The sequence below is a fragment of the Oenanthe melanoleuca genome, chromosome 4 (genome assembly GCF_029582105.1).
Source record: "Oenanthe melanoleuca isolate GR-GAL-2019-014 chromosome 4, OMel1.0, whole genome shotgun sequence".
Taxonomy (NCBI): Eukaryota; Metazoa; Chordata; class Aves; order Passeriformes; family Muscicapidae; genus Oenanthe; species Oenanthe melanoleuca.
Window position 1 is genome coordinate 40,984,633 of NC_079337.1, and position 24,396 is coordinate 41,009,028.

Consider the following 24,396-nt stretch of genomic DNA (forward strand, 5'->3'; position numbering starts at 1 on the left):
GGGGAAAAATTTACTCTGAAATCACAATTCCAGGCACTTCACAGGATGAAATACTTATATTCTGTTGTTATGAAAGCTTGGCTGTACACTCTGCTTTCCTGATTGTCCCTGAAATAAAGCAGCTATTATCTCCTAAAATGAGAAATACCTCTGAAGACACAGAATGTTTGTCACCCTACACTGCAGAAGAGACCTGGATCTTCTTCAATATATCAGGGAAAGTTTTGTCACTGGTTTCAGCAGCTCAGGAATTTTCCATCTGATCCCTTTTTTCTTCACTTTATACACAGTAACAAATTGCACAAACCACTGAGTGAATGAAACATACTAAAATCAGCTCTGAAACTATCAATGATTACACTGTGGTCTGGTTTTGAGTTTTTAAACAACAATATGAAGCAAAGATTCAATCTCTCCTAGTCTCAAGTGAGCGAATGATAGACTAGAACAAGAAATATACCATAAAGTTGTATTTATTCCCTATCAACTCCTGAAGGTTAGGCCCTTGAGCAAAGATAATTTAGCACTGAAATTACATTGTCTTTTCTTGGAAATATCTGTGATCTTCACCATCTGTTTCATGCAATAAAATAAAGTTATTGATTTGATGCTGCACCTTCTATGTCAGAATAAAGGCCAGTTCCTATTTGCATCAAGCAGGGGGGAAAAAAAAGCAATTATAAATTATAATTAAAACAAGCACATGATTCATGATTTCCCATCTTTTAATGAAGCAAAGGTAGCTGCACTTGTTTACAGCTCCAACCAAATTCAGATCACGTTAATTGGAATTTTCAGTTTCAGACGAGTAAGACTCTAGCAAGCAGGTAGAAAGAGCTCTAATGAGTTCCCTCACCACAGAAAAATTATCTGGCAAACAGTACAAAGATCACTCAAATGAAAACAAATACTCAATAAAGCAGATAATTGACTGCAATCTTAGTTAATAAGATGGCCCCAAACTGCCCTGCAAAAATGCCAAAGCAGGTAAATATAAATGCTTATCTTTGTTAGCAAAGGAAGAAGAACTTCTATATTTTTCTGGGGAACTTCTATACAGCTTTATGGGAGTCTAAAGTACCTTAAAATTAATTAAGTATTTTATATCTTTGTTTCTGGTTTGAAGTTTTATTTCAGCATTGAATCTAATGGTCTATGACGTAGAGTCCCTCCCATCCTTTGAACCCATCAGCATCAGTATTTGTTTACAGTGCCAAAAGAGGATACTAAAATGGAAGACTGATCACTAACATTTCTTAAAAGGTCTGTTAATTGTACCTGAGGATATTCTCAACTCAGCATATATACACATGGATGTACACACATACACATATAATATAGACAATTTAATCTATTTTTTTTATACAATCCATCTCCTTCAAATATTGAAACTGATGATCAGGGAAACAAGCATTTCAACAACATTCCCAGAATATCTGTGCCTGGGAATGCCCTCTTTTTCAAAAAATAAATAAATAGAATAATTAAAGGTCCTTTCTACAATGCTGTCTTAATGTCACTCACCATGAAAAGGTCTAGAATAGCCCACAGAGAACAGAAATCCTCTGGTCACCAAGGTATTCATATGTGGTAGGAATCCAGCCAATCCAGTATTGCTGCCTGCATACCATTATATGCTATCTTCATACTATTAAACAGCTTGAGTGTTTTTCTTAACCATGACAGAAACAGCTGAGTATTTCTTCCTGTTGCCTTGGAGAGCATGGCAGAGGAAGTTTCCAATGTGCTTTTCAAAGCAGGTTGTGGGATTTAGTTAGAAAGGGGCAGAACATTTATGTCTCCCTCATTATGTTCATCTTAAGCCTCACCTTTCTGTTCATCCACCAATCTATATGCTGAGTTAATAACAACTGTTTTTTGGGGTAATAACTTTATTCAAACTGTCAGCTCCATCCAAAAAACCATATATAGTTAGTTATAACTACATTAAGTAAGATATCATTGTAAAGAATGAGGAAACAAATGCCCCTTATATCCTTAGTAACATTTGATTGAATAAGGGCCTCACTTCTTTGAATTGCAGATTCTGCATCCTCCCTGCTATTTCAGGGAGAATGCTATCATACAGAGCTATTTTTAAATGGCTTTACATTAAAATTTAAATGAAAATCCTTCTAACATCAGATTTTTGTGAATGGGTTACTAATAATGGAGCAATTCCTCCTGGAAGTCTCAAAGTGGGAAGTGAAATATTCTCTTCCCCAACTCTCCAACACAGCCAGTTACCCCAAATGCTTTCCCACCACTTCTTCCCAGAGTGAATTTTCTTTCTTACGAATGCTCAGAGGGCATTTGCTGTTGCCATCTTTGTTAACATAACTTCTCTCTATACCAATGAAAGCTCCTAGAAACAGACTAAAGTAGAGGGTGACAAATTACCTGCTACTGAACTCAGCAAATTCAGAGAAATTAGAAGGCATATAAACTTTGATCTTTATCTAGACTTTGTGCTTCCTTCTTCCCTCCCCCATCAACAAACTTCCAGTCTTCCTTTCTTCATATTTACATATCCCTGTTACCTTATCATACATTGACCAGTCTAATTTCCTCATGGATCCATCACCCTAAAAAGAGAAGGCTGACTCTGTAGCTGCTATGGGGCAGAGAGACATTCCCATTTCAGCAGGCTTTCCACTCTCAAGAAAAGTGTTCTGGTTCTTTCATTTCATCTCCCCTTCACCTGATTCTGACAGGACAACATAAACCCTCTGCTACATTTGCTTAGCCTCTTACCTTTAGATTTTAAAACTAAACTTCTAACACTTTGAGTAGTAAATGATCCTTAAAATTGAAAAAGCAAAGGCATGTCAGGCCCTAGAAAAGATGAAAAGCAGGAGGGAAACAAAAATAAACCACCTCAACCTCCTCTGCAGCCTCCCTCTGCCACAGGAAAGTATTGTACTATTTCAAATCACAATTCAAGCCAATTTCTTTCACAAATCAAAAATCCACAGATTCATAGTGATGATGATGGTAAAGAATAATACTTATTTTGTTACATATGCTATACATCTGGTATAACTGGTACTGTTTTACATCTAGAAAAAAAATTGCCTCTTTCTGAAATTACGTTTTCACATATGTGAGCAGAAGGTAACCCATGAATGTAATGTCAATGAAAAATACAGGAATGTAACTTCCTCATTGATGGCAATTTGAAGGGAAGCAATTCACAAGCATGACCCTCATGCAGCTCCTGCTTTTGCTGAGAGTGTGACAAGGAGGATCAAGATATGACATAACACACAGACAAATTCCAAATGGACACTCATAACAAAAAACTGCAATTTGTACATGAATATATAGTATACTTAAGGAGAATCTTCTTGTATTGGATCAAGATGCATATTCCAGTTTCTTTCTTCTTTTTCTCACAAAGGTAATCACAATGATTACCTCCAAGCATTAAAAAATTACAAGGTTTCACTTCCATACTATGTCAGATTTCCCCTGATAGGAATCCCAGTAACATAGAGACAGACCTCTGTGTTGGATGGTATCTCCATTTACTTGTTATCATTGATTTATTCTGTCATCTTGAAGAAACCAGTTAAATGCTCTGCCTCACTTCCTCCTTTTTCAAAATGGAGATAATTCCTGATAAGGTCTTTCACCAGCTGTTGTAAAAAAAGTACTATGTAATTAGATGATATACCAATCTTACTTATTCTTTTATATTATATTTTATATTATATGTACTTTTATAATTTTAGATGAATTTTAGTAACTGTACAAAAAAAAAAAAAAAAAAAAAAAAGACTTTCACCTAATTGAGCCTAGGGTTTATGTCTCATATACCTACCTACCTTTGGAATTTGAATTCAAGATAAAGTATCGCTGATACAACTACACTTCCTTCATTAACGAAGGGTAAAAGCAAATATACAAAAAAATGTTCATTTTGGAGATAAGGCTACCAAGTTTCTAGCAAATCTTAACGTGATGAGAAGCAAAGAATCTGCAAAAAGTGGATAAATACTAACAACTGTGATACTCCCAAATCTGAACTCTAAGCCGATGCACAGAGGCAGCAAACTCTGAAGCCAAGGATCCTTGTGGTTTGTCCAACTGGGACTAGAAGCCAGCAGACTATAAAAGTTAATCTGCCCAAGTTTCTTCAGGTATTTCTGCTAATATGTAGTTTTCATCTGCGTCATTTGTAGTATTTCAACCAGGGCACAGATGGGATCTACTGGCATCTACAAAAGTTCATGTATTGACAAGAGAATGAAAATCACAAGAGATCTAGAAGCCATTTGCCATGCTGTTAGCCTATCCTGCCATACTGTAAGGAAAGAAAACTGAAAAACATTCTTTTGTAATGGAATTAAAGGAATAAGATACAGAGGTGGATTTTTAAAAAAAGCAAAATACACAATATTCCAAAGGAAATAACATGACATTATATCCACAGCTGTGATAATGTTAGTATAGTGACCCATGATTACATACCAAGCAAACTGGAATTTTTATATTATATAGAAAAAGGTGCTGGACCAGAAAAAAAAAAATGAAGAGAAAGGGGGATAAAGCACTTTAAAGCAAATACAAACACAATATCTATCAACACACCTGATATTTGTTTCTGTCAGACCTGTCAGACAGTGATTTTAGATGAGAGATTGGAAGCAGTAGCATATGTGCCTGCTAGTGGAAGCTGCAAAATTTTTATTACAGAAAGCAGTATCTTGTAGGCAGTAGAGAATCAAGGGAAATGTTGCTGAGAGACAAAAATGGAAATAAATGAGATGAGTTTCTGTTATTCTGCATGCAATCTTCCATTGTAAATATGTTGTATGCCTAAAAGGAGACATATTAAAGGGGCAAGGACTGGCCCAAAGTTGCTTCAAATCTCACATGTCTTTTGGAAACCATAATTTACACACATCTCTCTCACTTCAATCCATTATTGGAGGCACGTACAGGATGGGGTTCAGTGGAATGGAAATTAAACTTCTAATAGCACTGTGCTCCCTATATGGCATCCACTCTGTACCCAGTGTAATTTACAGCAGTTTCAAGAAACAATCTAATTTTTGTTTTCTATAATTCCCTATCAAGCAGAACATTTCCATGCTGTAACATATTTGAATTAGGACCACTAATATCAGAGCCTGGAAACAAGACAAGTGTTCCATCCTTTTGGCATCTTTCTCAGTGCCATATCACATAGCCAAATGTCTCAGGATCCTCAGAGACCTCACCAGTAAACCAATTAAAGGCGTACTATTTAAGCTTCTGAATTCAGCAAGTGAGAATAGTACACTAACCATCTCCTCACATCATCACAGTAAAAAATATAACAGCAATACCTGACCCATATTTCTTTATACAAAGATGCATACCCACCAATCAGAGTTGAGATATCAAGGCACTGCACTTCATAGGCATTTAGGTACCAACTTTCTTTGTCTAAATAACAGAAAAATCTGTCCGTAGCAGAAAGCTGGCCTGATGGAACTCAAAACACTTCTACAATATAAATATTAAATTTAAAAATATTGGAAGAATAGCTTTATGCTTCCTTCACCTTGCCCTTCCCCTACTCCCAGGATTAAAAAAAAATAAAATTCTTTTCTACTGTTCCTTTGTATACATAGAGAGAACTCTTGGTTCCTTAAAATCTTTGCCAGAACTGTTGAATTCTGCAGACTTGACTTTTACATTAAGAGTATGGTTACTCCAGTACCACTTGGAGATTTTGTGAAAGTCTGCATAGCCCAAGACATGAGGGCAGAGGCAGGAGGGAGAGGTCACTGCAGACAGAAGCCAAGTGAGGAGAACGAGTAAGGGAGATCCTGCAGAAAGAAAGGACAAAAGATTTTTCTCAGGAACTCACATCACTGAAGAAAAATATTCATGGAAGCATCCAAAAGAGCCACATTAGACAGCCCAGTCATGTGCACAAAGAGGATGCTGCATTACATACAAATAAATGGTCTAGAATGCCTTGAAAAGTTTGAAGTTTAGTGAGCCTGAAGGGCTTTTCTAGTGTTTATATCCAAAAGACAGGATCTAATGTCCATGGACCATTTGGCAACTCATTGAGAAAGTCTGCCTTCACATGCAGACTCACTGATTTCTGTGAGTTCATAATAACACCTTTTCTACCACAAATCCATCAGCTACACAGACACACAGTTTAGAGAATCAGACAGGAAGGATGTCAGCACTCCTGTATTATACCATCAAGGGCTGACCTGAATTCCTGAGCAAAGCAAAGCCCCATATTTAGGGGTAAAAGAAACTCCTTCAGTCTAAGCTACTCTATTCCCTCAAGAGATAACATCATTAGTCCCATATGTATGAACTACTGTTGCTGCAAAAAATGTTTCTCTGTGAGCAAAACATACACAATTAACTTGAGAAAAAAAAAGCTTTTTAGCTTCATTGTTATATACTTCATTGTTGCTTAATTCCTGGGTCAAGTTTATTTATTTTTAATAAATGCACATAAGATGGAAGTCATTTCAATGCATTTACAATTACTCATATTCTCAAGAAGGGCTACAGGGAACTTTCAGAGGTAATTAACACTATAAAAATCAAGTGACAATGCTTAAGGGTGTAATAAAAAACATTGTAAAAGAACTGTCACAACTTACAGCAAAACCAAAGCTTCTTTATCGAATATGGTTTGAAATCATGCAAGAGAACTGTTTTTTCTTTGCAGTGCACACTAGGAAATGAATTTACCAGAAAAAAATGCAACTCCATTACCCTTAAAAAATACCTTTTCAACAAGCCTGTGTCCACCACCTGTTAAAAACTATTTTTATTATTTTACAGTTATTTCTACCCAACTGCTTTAGGAACTAAACTGCATTTTTAATGACAAGATGGTCTCTAGGCCACTCACTTGTTTGCAGAAAATTGAAGTTTGGAACCTCTAAAGTTGTTTAGCTGCCAACTGCATAAAATTGAATTGACACTATAAGCATTTAAAGTATGTCTAACTAAAGACAAGGAAACAGTTTTACTGGAGGAGTAATTTTGACCTCCTTTTGGTACTGTACTACTTTTAGTCAAGCTTTTTATCAGTTCAAGTTAAGAAAAACTATAGCAAAATGACCAATGATCATATTATTAATATAATATAATATAATGTAATGTAATGTAATGTAATGTAATATAATATAATATAATATAATATAATATAATATAATAATATAATATAATATCCTTTCCCCAGGTTATAGTTCTTCATATACCCTTGCAATTATCTTATTTGCCTGAGGGTCCCTTCATCCAGGCAAACAAGAACAGAATCAGAAATGCTGGAGAACATATGATATTCACACAACACTTTGCATTAAAATGTCTGAAGTGAAATTCAAAACATTACTTCCAAATGCAAATAATTATGTCTTATTTCATTATTGGAAATGCTTATTGGAGAAGCTACCGGTTTTTTATTGCCACCACTGATAAGCAAGTCTTTATCTGAAAGCTGAAGAACAAAGAAGGATAGACAGATTCCTGCAAGTTCAATAGAAAAGCAGCAAAGGAAACAGAACGGTGCTTCAATCTTGTTCATAAAAGACAAGGACCAATAATCAGTGGAGATTTATTCACATGTGCTTTCTCATGGCCCAAGATATGCAATTTTACCTTCAGACAGAGAGCATCTTCTGCTTCCCAGTTTGCTATCACAGACTTTTAACAGTCAATCTGCTCCACTGCTATTAAAATCAAGAAAGCAAAACTCGAGATTTTCGATTTTATGAAACACTTCAGGCTTTCTTCAGTGAAGTGAAGATAATACTCACCTACATTGTGTTGTCTGTATAGGAAAATATGTAATAGCATGTTTGGTATGCAAACAGCAGCCTAGATCTTAGCTTGGAAGGTTATTGTTCTCCAATAATATAAAAATCAAGTGCAAAAGATGTGTGAAGTTCCGAATTAACAGAGGATAACTGAAATAACTCAGCATCTCTAAGGTAGACCAGTTTCCTTTATTAACTTGATTTTCTGAATACTAGTGTGAGTTGTCTGATACCATGCAATCATTTTTGAAGTAGAATTGAGATACCACACAATATTTAACAACTGCCATATATATAGCTGTATATATAGCAATATTCATGTTCTGTGAGTTCCTGCTATCCACATGAAAACAGTAAACTCAGTTATTTCTGCAAGTTCAGTAATCAGACCAAATGCATATGCAAAAGGCAAGGTCTGCTGGATTGGTGCTCTGCCTGAATTAATTTTCCAACACACTGATTAGCTAGCTGAGTGCATAGTCAATCTCACGGTGATGAGTTTACTGTAAAATTGATGAAGAACAGACTTCAATATTTTATTGCCTTTGTTATGGATACTGGGGGGAAAAAAAGGGATTTTACATAAAGCTATTTGCTAAAACTAGACCCTCTGAATATTATATGCATATAAAATGAGTTCATTTTCCTACTCTCATGTAGAATTTAGTGGCTATTTGCCAGGACAACCAGCTAAAGAATTGCTTATTTCCAAAAGAAAAACAAAATTGCAGATTCTTAGGAGTACTTGTGTAGATCTCACAGCTGAACAGTAGAAATAATGCTTATAATGGCCTATACACCTTTTGTTTTAGCAAAATATGTGTTGTTTCAGTGAAAAGTGTTTTCAAGCTACTCTGTGCCTCAGGATTCTGCCTGAGAGGTAAAGTAACAACAGAGTAAGGGTTCTAGCAATCTGGACACCTTTTTATCTGCATGGAGCTCAAATTTAGTCTAAGTAGATGAAATAACAGGAAGTGTGAGATTGCTGGTTCACATTAGAAACAAGACAAGGCAAGCCCTGCTACCTGCAAACTTTTCAAAGAATGGGAGGGCTGGTTAACTTCGGTTTTTTACCATGGTTTCTCATTAATAACCTAAAGCAAAGGATAGCAGCTCCTGACACATTATATTCTGTTTCCTTAACATGTGCTATTTTATGGGGACACATTGGTGCAACATCAAAAAGTCCTGTGAAAGGAAGGTAACCAGGTGGCTTTTTTCTTGTAGCCATCTCCCATAGGTAAAGAATAAGACTGGCTGACAAGGGACCCTTAGAACAACCTTTTAAATTTAAGAGACTGAATTAATCCCATTTGATTTCCTTTTGCTGTGTGAAATTATGCAGTGGCAAGCAGATTCCAAATTTTATAATGCCCAGGATGTTAGTTAGTATTATACTCATGCTACCTATTATTCTGGGGTTGGAAAAAAGTACCTCAATATAAATTTAAGGAAACCCTGATCTGTTTTCCAGGAACTGTGTAGTAAATTGAACCTGCATCACAAACTCTTTACTGTTTCCTCCTCTTTTGTTGCAAGATTATCTCCTAAATGTAATAACTGAGATTTTAATATGATCTTGACTCACTAGAGTAACAATGATGGAGATATTTCATTTTATTGTGCAGTTATTTTAACTACTTGCTCATCATTTCCAGTCCTAGCTTTCCTAACTGAATCACAGCAGTACAAAGAAATGGGTTAACTTTACAGATAAAATTCCAGAATCCTTTAATTAAAACCACTGTTCTGGGGTCTGCTAGATATACAGGGCATTTTTCAACCCTAAAAAAAATACAATGGAGCAAAAAAGATCTCCCCACTGCTTGATTAATAAATGACTGGGATAACCCACCTTCACAAATGTTTTGGGGTTTTTTTTGTCTTTCTACTTTAGCAGATAGGAGAAAAAGAGAAAGGCAAATATTTCAACATCCCTTTGAGTTCCTGCAGTCTCATAAGCTTTCTTGCTCTCTTGATCCTTTGACTTCTGAGTTTTCACAACTGCAGTAAAGATGGCAGGAATAGGCTCCATGGGCTGATCAATTATTAGGGTGGTATTAACCATGCCATGAACTTCTCAGTATACTCAGGAAGCCTTCTGGGAGCTTTCTGAGATCTCAAGAGATTTTCCCATTCTCTTTTTGCCCAAAAATTAGATTATTTGCATTTTCACCAGAGAACATCCATGATCACATCATAAATGCAAACTTGAAATTCCAGACATTCACCCAAAATACAGAGAATGAGGTTCATCACTGATCTAGACCAGACAAGGTGAGGACTCAAACTTGTTGTTCTCACATTCTCTGCCAGCATTTGGTAATAATTTTTAATTCTTGGATTATCATATGAATGGCAAAACTCTTCCATTTGTGCCAACTTGTACTTAGAACAATAGTAATTTGCACCTGTAAATATCTTTGAAAAGAAAAATTGAAATTCTTAAATAAATACACAGCAGAAAGTATTATAGCTCTCTTCCTCTTTAAATTAAAACAAAACAAACAAACAAACAAAAACCACACACACAAAAAACACAGTTCAAAATGAAGCCACTGTCTGTCATCATTTACTATAACACAGATTTCAAAGACTAAAATGAAAAAAATACTAAAATTTTTTTTTGGAAGTTGGAAGCAGAAGATCTGGCATTACAACCTACCTTCCAATAGAAACATAATTATTTAAGCAGTAGTATTAGATGCCATCAGAAAGCAATTAAGCAAAATTCACTGATAAAAACATGCTTATCTGTCCTTTAGATTTTCAGGTAAAAAAACAAATTTGATTCTGAATTTTTATCTAGAGATTAGAAATCACAGATATCTGTTTTTCAAGTGTTAACTGTTTTACATCTTATCTCTATCATTCTCCCTCTTCAACGAAGGAAAACTCATAGTTTCACTGAAGATTTTAGTGGATAACATTTGTATTTTAATCACTAATAGTTTGCTGTCTAGAAGTTTTTTATTCATGCATACAAAATTAATAACTTCTGTGGAATTACAAAAAAAACCATATTTAAATTGCACAAAATTTATGAGCAAAATAGTCTTTCTGGTTTAAATCCTTGATTTAAACTAAATAAAATAATTGGTCTACTATGTTGTTAGTTTAAAACACGTTAAATAGTGAAAAAAGTCTTGTTATATTGCTCAAAATCTGCACATGACTGTTCCAAATCTTCATTATTCATTAGGTGTAAGGATAGCAGCATCTGACACAGGACTGCAGTATTTGCTGCATATAATATGTATCACTTTTCAGCATTCTCAGAACTCTGAATTTTTTTCCACAGATTTAGGGAGAAATAAAGCATAGAAAGATCTGAGACAATGAAGCAACATCAGATCTGCAAATACCCATTCTGTAGACACTTTTCTTAACCAAAAGCCCACCACTGCCAGTAAATTACAAACAATGACACAGAATAAAACATGAACATAATTATCTTCGTACAGGTATTACAAGTTTTTTTTAGAACTGAAGAAAATACTTTATATTTCTATGGATTAAACATAAACAGAAGTCTGTCAAATCTATCAAGTTTTAGCTATTCTAAATCTCATCTCTTTCCATCGCTCTCCCTCTTTAACTAAACAACACAATTGTTTCAGTGAGGATTTTACAGAATGCAGCAACTGGATTTTAGATGGTTGGATTTTCCTAAGTGCATTCAGCACTCTATGCCATGACTGTCATTGGAGAGCAAAAATTACTCATCATTCTTAGTTTATCCTTCTGTTGTTGTGATACCCTTCATATATAAACCATATGTTTCTGGGTTTGCTAGAGAGACACCATTACAGTGCTGTGCATGATCTTACCATCCAAGGCAGAGTTTTGTAAAGTCATCTTTTTATGACACTCCATACAATCCAGCCCTTAGTTTTTTTTTCCTTAGTATGTATGGATGGGATTGATGTTTACAAACAGTGGACAATCCTTAAAGAAATTTAACTTTTAAACATACTGAGCCTAGAAATAAGAACATTTAGCAATATCTCATATTATTTAATCAAGAAGGGACTTCTTCTAATAAAGAAGATACTTCTCTGCTCCTCAGGAAATTGTAATATCTGTATCAGTTTTCTAAAGGGAAGATGATGATTCTTGCCTGCAACTACTGAAGGGAAAATGGGATACTTTATAAAAATAAGCCCTTAATAAAAAATGGCACTCCTAGCTTCTGGAGAATTGCTTAAATACATAAAACCTTGAAAACTGTTAGTAATGGGATAAATTTTGTTCCTTACAACCAACATAAGACTAAATCAACTGAGCTGCATGTCCTCCTGTAAACAGAATAACTGTTTATAATATAGAAAAATACTGTGCATGTAATATTCTCAAGAAACATTTCTGAACTGGTTTTGATTAATTTCATTTTAATTTAACTAAATTAAGATAATCCACAGAAGCCATAAATCTGGTATCTATAAATCAGAAGTTATTCTACTCCAGTCAGAAAGTTGGTACAAAACCAGAATAAGGTACATGAGAATCAAGACCCTAGATGCTTGTTGACATTGAGAGGTTTATGACACAAAGTCCAAAACAGTCTAAACTATTGCCAATTCCAAGCATTAGGCAGTGTTATAACTTCCTCATATTTATATATCTATTCAGACCTGGGTGTATTTTCAGACCACTACTCAAATGAGGAACCATATTTTAGTGAAAGAAAGAAAATTTTAAAACTGTAATGTTAGCCACCTGGTAGCTGAGAAATTACAGAATTACAACATTTAAAAATTAATTCCCTTACAAATGGTAACTTCTAAAAATGAGTGAGAAAGTTGAGATCTTGAGGGTTTATGCTGAAAAGCAAAATTAAATAAATCCCCTTCATCTCTTCCTGTATTGTGATAGGAAATATACAGGTATGTGTTTGGGAAGACAACCCTGCATTGTTAGAAATGTATTTTCCCCAACTTGGCAGACACTCTTAATGCTCTATTGTAAAGCCACAAGATGATCTGTTCAACTTTCAAAATCAACGTTTCAGAGCATTTAATAAATTGAGCTGCACATACAATGCCATTTCAACAAGTCATTCTCATTATTTCTCAGCCACAAATTTTCAGCGAATTTGTATTTTCATGAGTAAGGGAAAGCAGCCAACAATTGTCAGGGAAATTAGATAAAAATGCCTGAATGAGATATTTCCCAATTAAACCAATGCAGGAAACTTCTGGTAGCTGGAATTCTTTATGTAGAAGCAGGATGCAAACATTTTCCAGCTGCACGAGTTCTGGGAAACTGGTACTATCCATTTACTTGTACAAATGTGAACATTTAACCTGCTGTTCCTAAAAGTGCCTCTGAAAGCCACACAGAGCAGAGTTTGCCAAGTGACCACTGATGACATTAAACACTTCTTTTCAAATGGGCATTGCTGCTATGTGTAGATAAAAGAAACAGCAAGCCTGCAGTAGCATCAATCAGCATCTCCCAGCAACATCAAATTTCAGTTCCAGCATCACAGAAGCTCCTGATTTCTGGCAGTGTTCCTTACACATGGCTTCAGGAACTACATTGTCTTTCTTATATGCCTCAGTGAATCATCAAGAACAAATAAATTAGAAGTTATAAAATAGTAAAATGCAACCATATTGCTTTGAGTTCAATCAATGAGAACAGACAACCTACTGATATTCAGTAATACAAAGCCTCAATTTCAGCTCCTTAATTTTAGTTTTTCACAATAAAAGATGAAAAGAAAAGCTTTATTGTAAGTTAAATTTTCATGTTTAACAAAACAACTGGTGAGCATTTTGCTATGTTTGAGTGGCTATTCCTGTAGCAAATAAAGTCCTAGGTTCCTGGTTTCCTTCAGTGAATGGAAAGGGTCCTGGTTTCCTCTCTTTCCTGTGTTGTCCAGTGAGGGCTCAGTTGCAGCCTTTCCCCAGCTCAGACAGAAGGAACTTCTTCTACCCAAGGTCACATTTTCACGAACTTGTAAGGACTTAGAATGTTTGAAATACCTCCACTACTGTCTGATTAGACTGGAGCTGAGAAATGAGATCATAATTTTTAGGTCAGGAAGAAAATTAAATTGTATGACCAATACTTCCATAAAGTTTTGTATGGAGTATTCCTCAGCCTACTTCTTCACACTCCAAACATTAACTTCATCTCAGTAAAAGAAATACTTCTCAATACCCACATAAACTCAGTTCCTTTGTTAACAGATTTCACTGCTCCCGTGTCCTAAAGAGCACTCCTATCTGGCATCATCCTTAGATTTCTCTATTAAATGAGAATACATACACCCACAACACATGTTTTCAGCACCTGTAGTAAAAATACTCTAATCAAAGAGAATCTGAAACTATTACAGAAATAATAGTAATTCTGAGTAAAATAAACAATCTGAAAAGCAAATGTCTAGCTTTTTAATCTGCCTTTTTAATCAATTATTTTGATCTTGAGACTTTACTTCTTCAGTCAAGACACAGCTCAAATCAAGCCAACACTGAATGCAAGTGTCTTGGTATCAGGAATGTGCTTTTCATGTGTATTTGCCTCTCTCTCCATGTATCATACCCCTGTTTGTGCAACAGAATGGTCTCAGAGAGCACCTGAATCCCTTCCAGTTGAACTAAATGAGGAGACAGATGTCTGGGACAGCACCTAGAACACTCCAACCTATATATTAGAGGGCTAAGTTAATTCAATCTAAAAATTTTGAAATTTGTGTAGCTTAAATGCTAAATCTTCAAGATCAATTATTCTGCTCTACAGACCTGCTCCTATTGCATTGCTCTACTTGTTGTTGTAAGCCATTCCAGTCACATGGAGCAATACTCTTGCCAGAACTATGGGCACAGTGTGTATTTGTGTACAGAAAACCTTCTGTTCAAGCAGGAAAAAATCTTTACAGAGATCTATTGTCCATAGGCACCTTTTCCAGGAGCAGAGATTACAAGGAACACACTGAATGTTCTCTTCAGTCTCAGCAGAAGGATGTGAGGGCTCTTTCATCGAATACAATGGATTTGGAATCAAGAGTTTAAAAACTAAGAGATCACAAGAATACTCTTGTCAATACAAGGTTCTCTGCAGACCTGAAAATTCAACTATACAATCATGCTGGTGATTTCTCTGACTGGTTTGATGGTTCTAATATAGACCATTTTTTATTAATGGGACTAGACATTAAACCCACAGATAAAAAGATTGATTATGGTTAGACAAGGGTGAATTATTAACATTTCATTTTCTGAAAGCAGTCTTCATAAATGCTGTTTTAGCTCTCCGTACAGTATTTTTCACAAATATGAGTTATTGGAATTCTAATTCCTGAAAAATTATGTGAAATATAGAAGTCCTCTGCAACATGCAAGCCTTAGCCAGGCCATTCACTTCGACTGGCCACTTCCATGCATTTCCCACCCATCCAGCTGATCACATGGAACAGATAGAGAATTAACAACCAACAAAGATAACTGAACACATTTCAAGTTTTACAACTCTGCAAAATGTTCAGAACATCAAGACAGTTTGATGAGTCTCCATCACATTGTGCATGACAACAGAACACAGTGGCCCCTTTGGGCAGTACAGTATGAACCCACTGTCGAAGCAAAGACTGTTATGGGAGGTCCAAACCATGTTCACAGAATAATTTAGATTGGAAAAGAACCTTGAGATCACTGAGTCCAACCACAAACTTAACACTGCCAAGTTCACCACTAAACCATGCTTTTAAATACTTTCAGGGATGATGACTCAACCACTCACCTGGGAAATCTGTTCCACTTAAACCAAATTCAAACATGACATAAAATATATGAAAGTGGATGTTAGCAAATCTATCTGAGGTGCAAATAAATTTAGGGCTTTATATACCTCATTTTCTTTCAAATAATTGATCTTACATCTGTATACTTCTAATTACAGACAGGAGGAATTTTTAAATCTACAATTAATCCATGCAAAAATCATCTTCCATTGTCCATGAATAGTGGAAGAATGCTTTACAACTCCCCTTCGGTTCTAATGCTAAAACAAGATTAATGCAGTCTGTCTCCTTGCAAAACAGCAGTATCAGCTAAATATGCAAAAATGCTCACATATGGAAAATGCAACAGATTTTAAATGCAATTTCTAGCCATCACAAATTTCTTCTGCAGTCCCCAGTAATACAGAATAGAAAGCTTTTTTTTGATGTTATTGCAGATCTTCTCTCACATAAACTTTTATCATCTGTCTCTGGTGAAAAATGCACAATCAGGAAAAGATAATGCAAATACTAAACCACTGTCAGTTAAAATGTTTGAGAGTGCATGCTTTGGGATGATGAAAAAGCTCCTTTTGTATTGAAGCTTAAGTGGTAATGTTCTAACCGAAACAAGAACACTATTTTTATTCTGTGCTTGAAAGATCAAATTAAATCTGCTGCAGTCAACCTTGGTAGGGGTGTATCTATCAGAGAAGACTTCTTTTTTTATGAGAAAGCTGCAAGTCTAAGGCTACTGGATACTCATTTGTCTGGTTTTCTGTAGACATTCAGGGAGCTAGGGCAATAATTTCTAGCTTAAAAGCACATCCCAAAATACTGGGAGATCAAGAGAAACAATATCTCTTTATATACATTCCATTATTTTCTTGAATAGAGTCAGATTTCAACAACAGAAATTCAAACACAAGCTAGTCAGGAGTTCACTGCACTTTTAGGATAATGTATCAGTGCATTATCTTACATCTTTCATTTAGTCACAGTCCTATCAACAACATCACTGCAGTATTTCTGGCACCATGGTTGTTTCTACTACAAATTCTCTCTTATGCAGATATTAAAAGTATTTGCAATCCCATAAGTTTGAAACTTATTCTAAAAGCAACATCCATTTTTAATTGGTTTTACCATTTTTCCTTATAGGATCTAGAGAAGGGCATGAAATGAACATTTGGAAGGTACTAAGAAAATATGTGTTCTCAGAAAACCCAAAGAAATCACAGCACTCAATTCACCGTCTGCTAGTTGTTTGCTACAATTTGCTTTTAAATACACTAGCCAAACACTGGAAAATGGATTATTTATGCTTTTACATATCAATTACAGAACATTTATATTAAAAATAATTCAAATTTCATGAGGTAGTAAAAATAGAAACTTGAATTCTATCATTTTATGCATTTTAAATATATGTAAATTGCCTGCTGAATACATAACACAAAATGTGATGTGCACAGCAGCCTGGCATTTAAACCCCTCTGACTTAACTTCCATCTCCCTTAAAATTCTCACCTAACAGTGTTAGGAAGTTCACATGAAAAGAAAAGGGCCGAAAAGAATGAAAAATGGCAAAAAAAAGAATGAACCATATAAGAACGATCAGAAATAAGGATCTGTTTCAAAAAGGGTGAGCTAGACCCAAGAGTAAACCCCACAGAGGTCAAGGGCATCAATCTCTCAGCAACTGTGGAAGTTCTTCTCTATTCTTGTTAATCCTGAAGTTATAAGATCAGTATTTTCCTCATCAGCTCCAAGCAGCAAAGATTATTCATGCTGTATATTTAAAGAAGCTGGGAAAAATATATGAAATGCCTGATCCATTGACCACTGAATTCAATAGGAAGACTTTCATACTTGCTTTATTGGATGGGAAAGATTGGGGGTTTTTTCATATCTAAACAGATAATTGATTTTTTAGATTACAGTTATCATATGTTTTCATATTAATTTTACTGCCTGCAACTATGAAAACCTAGACAGCATCATAATAAAAATACCTCTGCTTTACCTCTTTTTAAAATTCCTGTTGCTCAAATAGAGAAATCCAGAAGTTCTTAGCATGCTCAGCACTTCATGAAAGGGATTTCAAATCAACAAAGAAAATTTATTAAGGTAACTTACCTCTTGATAGAGCCAAGTTATTCTCCCTTCATTGAAAAGAAATGCTGTGACTCAGACATTGTTTCTAAAATGCAAACCCATTAGTCATCCTTAACTCTGAATCTGCTTTTTTTCTAGCAAAACCTTTTTAACACAGACGATATTCCTCAGTTCTCTTAAGAGATAATAAAATAATTAAAATTCTCTTTCAAAATTCCAATCTTATTACATTCATACATGATATTTGTCTCTTTGGACCATTCTAAATCAAACATCATTATCATTAAAAACTGATCATTAGAATGTCTGACAGCATGTGGGGAGTTGTTTTTGAACCTCGAGGAACAGGGATATATTTCAGGAAAAAAACGCAGCATTTCACTGAAATACTGTTTGTCTTCATCAAAACAGGAAACTTCAGAGAGTGCACGATGTATAAAGAGCAGAGTAAAAAATGCTGGACTGAAAAATTAATGAAAGTGAAACAGATTGACTTATTTCTAATTAAGAACTGTAGTTTACTAGGACAGGAAGGTTTCACTGAAGATTCACTCCAGGGAATTCTGCTACATTGTTTTTCTTGAAATATTTCTGTGATCAGAGATGCAATACCCTGGAAATTAATAAAACAAGAAAAGAGGAAAGAAAGGGAAGGTTTCAGTGGCTCTTCACACAAAACCCAACTTTAAAAAGACAAAACCAACAGGCCTGCTCGGGTTATTAAACCATTATTTGGTGAAATTGAAGTATTATAAATGCTATAAAGCATGGGGAGTATAGTCAGTCAGTTCAGATTAAACTAATTTTCTTTGTATTCTGTGTGAAACAATGTTTGATATAGAATGTTAATGGTTTTTGTCAAGGATCTTGCCCTTGGACTTCAGCTAAGGACAAAAAGGTATTCTAACTACTCTAGCCAAGACCTATAGATGAAAAAATTTTTCAAAAGAAAGCTACACCATCCAGGAGCAGGGCTGGCTGAAGTAACCTAACTTTGGAGTCACACATTGCAGATGATTACATCTCAGTCAGTCATTCATTTCCCTTGTCTCAAAGAGGCACAACCCTTCAGACATGCCCAAGATATCCTAGGACAAGAATGAGACATGTGCCATGCCAAGGCCTATAGTAGCTAGGTAAAATGTAAAAGTATTTATCAACATATGCAGATTAGTACCATCCATTAGTACCTTTAGGTGTCCAGAAAAAGAGATCACTCTGTATGCCACAAGGAGGCTTCCTCTAATGTTCTTTACAAACAGCCCTGTATAATATATCCACAGCTGTTTCTTATTTCATACCCAGAGGGTCTGGGGAATTTAAAAAAAAAAAAAAAACAACTCCAATTGGTTTCTTAAACTATAGGATGCAGCTCCTAATCGTCACCTCTGGAGCATGATGAAGGAGAAGAACGTGCACACAGAGATATAGCAGCTATCAGCCAGCATCTTCAGTACAGAAAGAAACCTGTTTGCACTTATCTAGCTCTTTCAAGGATATCAGTGCATGAGTTTACAAAGGACAAGTAAACTACAGGCCAATGTTAAGATACAGGTACATAGAAAATCAATTGCAGAGTAGAAAATATAACTAAAAAAATGTCTCATTTCCTTTCCTGTGACCATTGATTTATATCAGTGTTGGCAGTTGCAGAATAGTTTCTGAAACTACACAAAAATATGCTTTGGAAGGGATGACTGGTAAGCTCACAGAATCTAGATACATTAATCAAAAAATCTTCTTGTCTTCTTACTTCTGCCCCTAACTATGGGTTACATTACATTGTCCCCTCCATAATTTTGTTTCTCCGTGTGCAAACTGCTGACTTTCTACCCCCACCATCTATAACACTGCTTAATTCACAGCTGTAAAGTGCTCTGAGACCCTAGCATTAAAGTACAGGGAAACATAAAATACTCTTGTTTCTAAGTTTATCATTACTCTGAAACACAATAGCTATTTGCTATACTAGGGATATATTAATTTGGATTCCCTTGACATTGTGCTGTGTTTCCATTTTAGAGTCTTTATGGGATTTATTATATCCGTTCTTTATAAGGTTTTGCTTTCAGGTTAGTAGTAACATGAGATAATAGATTTCTTACTATTATTGTGCAGGAAAATGATAAAATCTGGATGTTTATTGTATATCTCAGCAACAATGGAGAAAGGGAAAAAAAAAGCAACTTGAAAGGGTCTTCCATTCATTCTGTGGAGAGATGCCTCTTATGGAAAAGTACGGGTTTTGGGTGCTCATCTCTACTAAATTGAATCCATATCATTGCAGCATCCATTCTAATTCCAAAGAAAGGCAATATGAGAGAGAGGCTAGCAAATTAAAAATTTAAACTTAGTAAATATTTCTTTTGGTTTCGAGGCCAAGAAGTTTCTGAAGTTTATTTCCCTTTCTTTCACATACGAGAATTTAGAGCTCAGACACACTGACTGGAATGGAAGAGTAATCAGTAAGAAAAAACGAATAAATTTTGTGTCTGCCTCTGTTAGTGGGGAAAATAATTGAAAGCATGACTGCTTATGTGGTTCCTCTACAACTTCAAAAGTGTACAAAATCACAGAAAAGGGAATGCCATCTGTTTGCTGTTAGGGTCATGTTTTTTATTTTCCTGCTTATACTCCCACTGAAAGCAATGAGAAGTTTTCAATCCTCCATAATGAAAATGACATAACTTTATTCTCTCTCCTATATTCCCTTTAAAGTAGGCTTTATTATGCCTTTTCCTCTCCTCTTGAGTATGTTTAAGTCTTGTTAACTAGCACCTTTGAACATTATCTATAAAACAGAACAAAAGTAGCAAAAAATGGTCAGCGCCTTGTAAGAGAAGGATAAGGAGAAGTTGTGGACCTCCCCCAGGTCTGAATGTTTTCATCAAGAAGATTATTAAAAGCAAAGCCACTGCAATAACACAGAATGCACCTTGGCATAATGAAAGCAAGATGTAAAAATGTGTTGGTGAGAAGGGCAGCTTTGAAGCAGCTGCAGCCCAAGCTCTACAGCAATATCTGAAGGAGGATATGCTGGTAATGGAAGTGTGCCTCGTCTACTCCAACTATTCATCTCAGGGGGCGATTTACAAGGTGATAAAAGGTTCCAAGCTGCAAAAGGTACTTTAGACCGTTAAAATGCAGCTTTTTATGATCATTTCTTCTGTACAGTACACGTTGTTTCATTAATCAAATGCTTATTCTATTAAAACACCCACTCTTTTAGCTGGTGGGACAACAAGTTTTACTACCATGAAATGGCATTAAAAGCCGCAGACTTCCCAGCTAAGCCCTTGTAATGATTCTAACACAGCCCAAGTGTGGCTGTCTCCAGAGGGAGAGCTGAATGGCATGTCTGCCCTGCTTCACTCCCTGGCAAGTGTCTTGGCATGCTTCAGTTCTCAAGGTCATGTCACCCTTTCCAAGCAGGAAAGCAGGCAAAGCACACGTGCACTCCCTAAACCAGAGCAAAGCCAGCGGCTCACATCAAATCTGACTCTGTCGGCATTAAATTGCTTATTAAATGAGCATTAAAAGCCAAGCATGGCTGTGGCAAAGGGAAAGCTTCTGCTCACAAAGACAGCAATTGCAAGGCTTTAAAAATATCAGCCTTTTGATCTAGAGGCAAAAAAACCAATGCTCACAAGGAAAGTTAGAGATCTGAGGGCATGGAGTATGAACCAAAATAAACAGATAAACATTTAAAGAAACTTTTCTCGACTCTTGTTTTAGCCTTTGAAAGAGACTTCCCAAATCAAGCATGCCACAGACCACCAGCTAGGACTTCTTTGCTTTTCTACTCCTGAAATCATCAGATCACTAAACAAAGGAAAGTGATTCATTATTTTGCAAGTCTAGACCCAAAATCGAAAACATTTATATTCCTACACTCTATTTCACTAGGGAAACCAAAGCACAACTCAAACAGGCAAATCTGCAGTACAGTCTCTCAATCATACATGCAACTTTTCAGTCCACACAGATATGAAAAATAACCTCTATGTAAAGCAGGATATACAACAAAACAACAGATATTTGGGGCCCATATAGTTGGACTTGGAGAGCCAGAGAGACAGAGGAGATAGGGAAAAGACCCAGTTGGTTTTTGGAAGGCAACCACAGCAACCAACAAGCAATTTAAACACACATTTTAATGTACTTTATGTTCACCAAAATTTTTAAAATGTTAAAATAGTTACTATTTTAATAAGAAAAATAATTAAACATAACAATATAGTGGCTGACAGGGGCTTAGAAGTCTAAATCCACATGAAATTAACTTCAAATCAGTGCAGATGCATTATAAAATACACACTAGTAAAGTAATTAAAATTCATCAATTGTGTTTGCATGAAACTCTATGTTTGTTTCAGTGTTAAAGTTCAGGCTGTTTTCCTAAAATATATAACCAAAATCCCATAAACTCTTGTGCAGATTAAAAATAATTGAAAATATATGTTTCAGGAAGCATATCATAGTAGCACTAATAAAATGTAAAGGAATGAACATCATATATTTAAATACGAAATCAACATCCAAACACGTGACAAACAGATTTTTTATTTATCTAAACAAAAACTTTTTCTTGTTACTCTGTGAGCTGGTAGTATCAGTATTAGTATGGAACAATAACATCACAAATTAAAATCCAGCCATGGCAAGTGGATTATTAACATTTCAATGAAAACTATGCTGGAAAGCTACACTTACTATTACTTTATTTGGCTTGGTAAAATCCTTTTGAAGTTCATAAGCTACTATTTTGCACTGTTATCTGTCTGACAATATAGCAGGAGTCTTGCACTAAAACATGGCATTCATCACACTGTGTAACTTGTTTAATTTGTGTGTGAAACTGATCTGTGTCACAGTAAGAGGCAAGGTATCATAACTGCTACTCAGGACTCAAAAGGATTAACATACCACAGAAAAACAGTTAGGAGAGAATTCTTTTAAAAACACAACTAATGGCTGAAATAAAGGTTATGCTGTGTTAATACTCATACAACTCTAAAGGCAGTTGGACAGATTAGGGTGCACAGCCTGACCTAGAGAGAACTGAGGGGCTACTGCATTGTGGTACCCATCAAAATGACCAGCCAAAAGGTCAGTCACCCTGCCCACACCATTCACTCAATATCCTTTTCTAGTCAATCACAGTCAAGCCATTATGAAAGGAAGCTCTGCCCTAAGCCCAGTCATCACATGCAGTTATCTTTAAGGCTGGAGTCTTTTACTGCCAGCTGCACTTCCTCCTGATTTCTCCGTAGTGTACCCCAGTGGAAATTCTCATCACCTCTCCCCATAGCCACGTACAGAACCTTAGACAGCTGAGACACAGCACAGACTTTTCTTCAAATTCTCCTTGAAACCCAAAAAATGACAGCTGTGCTCAGGAGCACAAGGAAGAAGCTGTTCACTTCTGGAAACGTTTCAAACCACAAACCACCCTTAGTATTCCAGAAAGCAGAACAGACAACACCAGTAGATCACCTTCACCTTTTTAAACACTAACAATTTCTTTAGTCAGACTTTTCTCTTACTACTCACATTTTTTCAAGGAATTCCAGAGGATTACCAAACTCTACACACCATGAGTCTTGAGTCAGCTGTCAAACATGCTAGCTGGATTTCTCCTAGACAAGGTTGATTACATGTTAAGAAACACTGCGAGAGTTTGAAGTCTGTCCTCACCTCTTAGATCACGAGCTACAGGGGTCTCCACTTTCCAAATCACTTTTGCAGATGTACAACTGAAATGATAAGCACAGTCAGCAGGACCTCCTGCAGAAGTCATCTCAAATAAAGTCCTAGGACCACAGCAAAGCTATCTCATTTCTAATGGCTTTAGGGAATCATTGATTACCTTAAATAAATAACATTCTTGAGGAAAAAATGGGAGAACTTCCAATCAAATACTAGCAGTATCTACTCTGCAAGGGCAAGAGAGGCAATTTAAGTTCAAATATCTGGACAGATTAGACATGTTAGCCATATAGTGCTTTCAAAACTTTTGAATGCTGTAGCTGTAGATTTTGAATGCTTGAACCTCACGTTTCAAAAAGTAGATGCCCATTTTGGAAATATCACCCAAACTATTACCTTTTCCCCACATGTTTTATTTTTGGTAACAGTCTATGGGGTTGGGTTGCTATCTGAAAGCACCTGTTCTACAATACTTGTAAAAATTTAAAAAAAAAAATTAAAAAAACTTTTTCAGTATTTTCTTCTTGGCTGTCCAGAGAAATACTTTATAATAACAATTTGGAAGTAGAATTTTTCACACGTCTTCTTGATCAATTATTAGGAAAGAAGACAGAGTCAAAAATCAATATTTAACCCAGTTGCTGCTATCCCTTGTCATATCTGCTTTTGCTTACAGACAATATGGGTTGCAGTCATCTGAAAGAGGCTGATTGCTTATATACATGGTTAAAATCAATTGCAGCATGAAATACATGAGATCAGCTAAAGAAAATATTTAGCAGGATTAAAACAATCATTCACATTTACATTTTGCCAATCTGTTGACAGCTGTACTAACTAAATGTTAAAAAGTCTCTTATTTCTGCAAAGTCAACAGCTCTCTGCTTTCTCAGAAATACATTAGAACTACAAACTGTGTCTTGTTTTTGCCCAGGTACATAAATAGAAAAAGGCTACTGCATAATAAGTTAAAGACTCATCATTGCTTTCAGCTTCTCTTCTACTTTTATACAGCCAGTAAATCAGGCATTAAAGTCGACAGAAGATCAT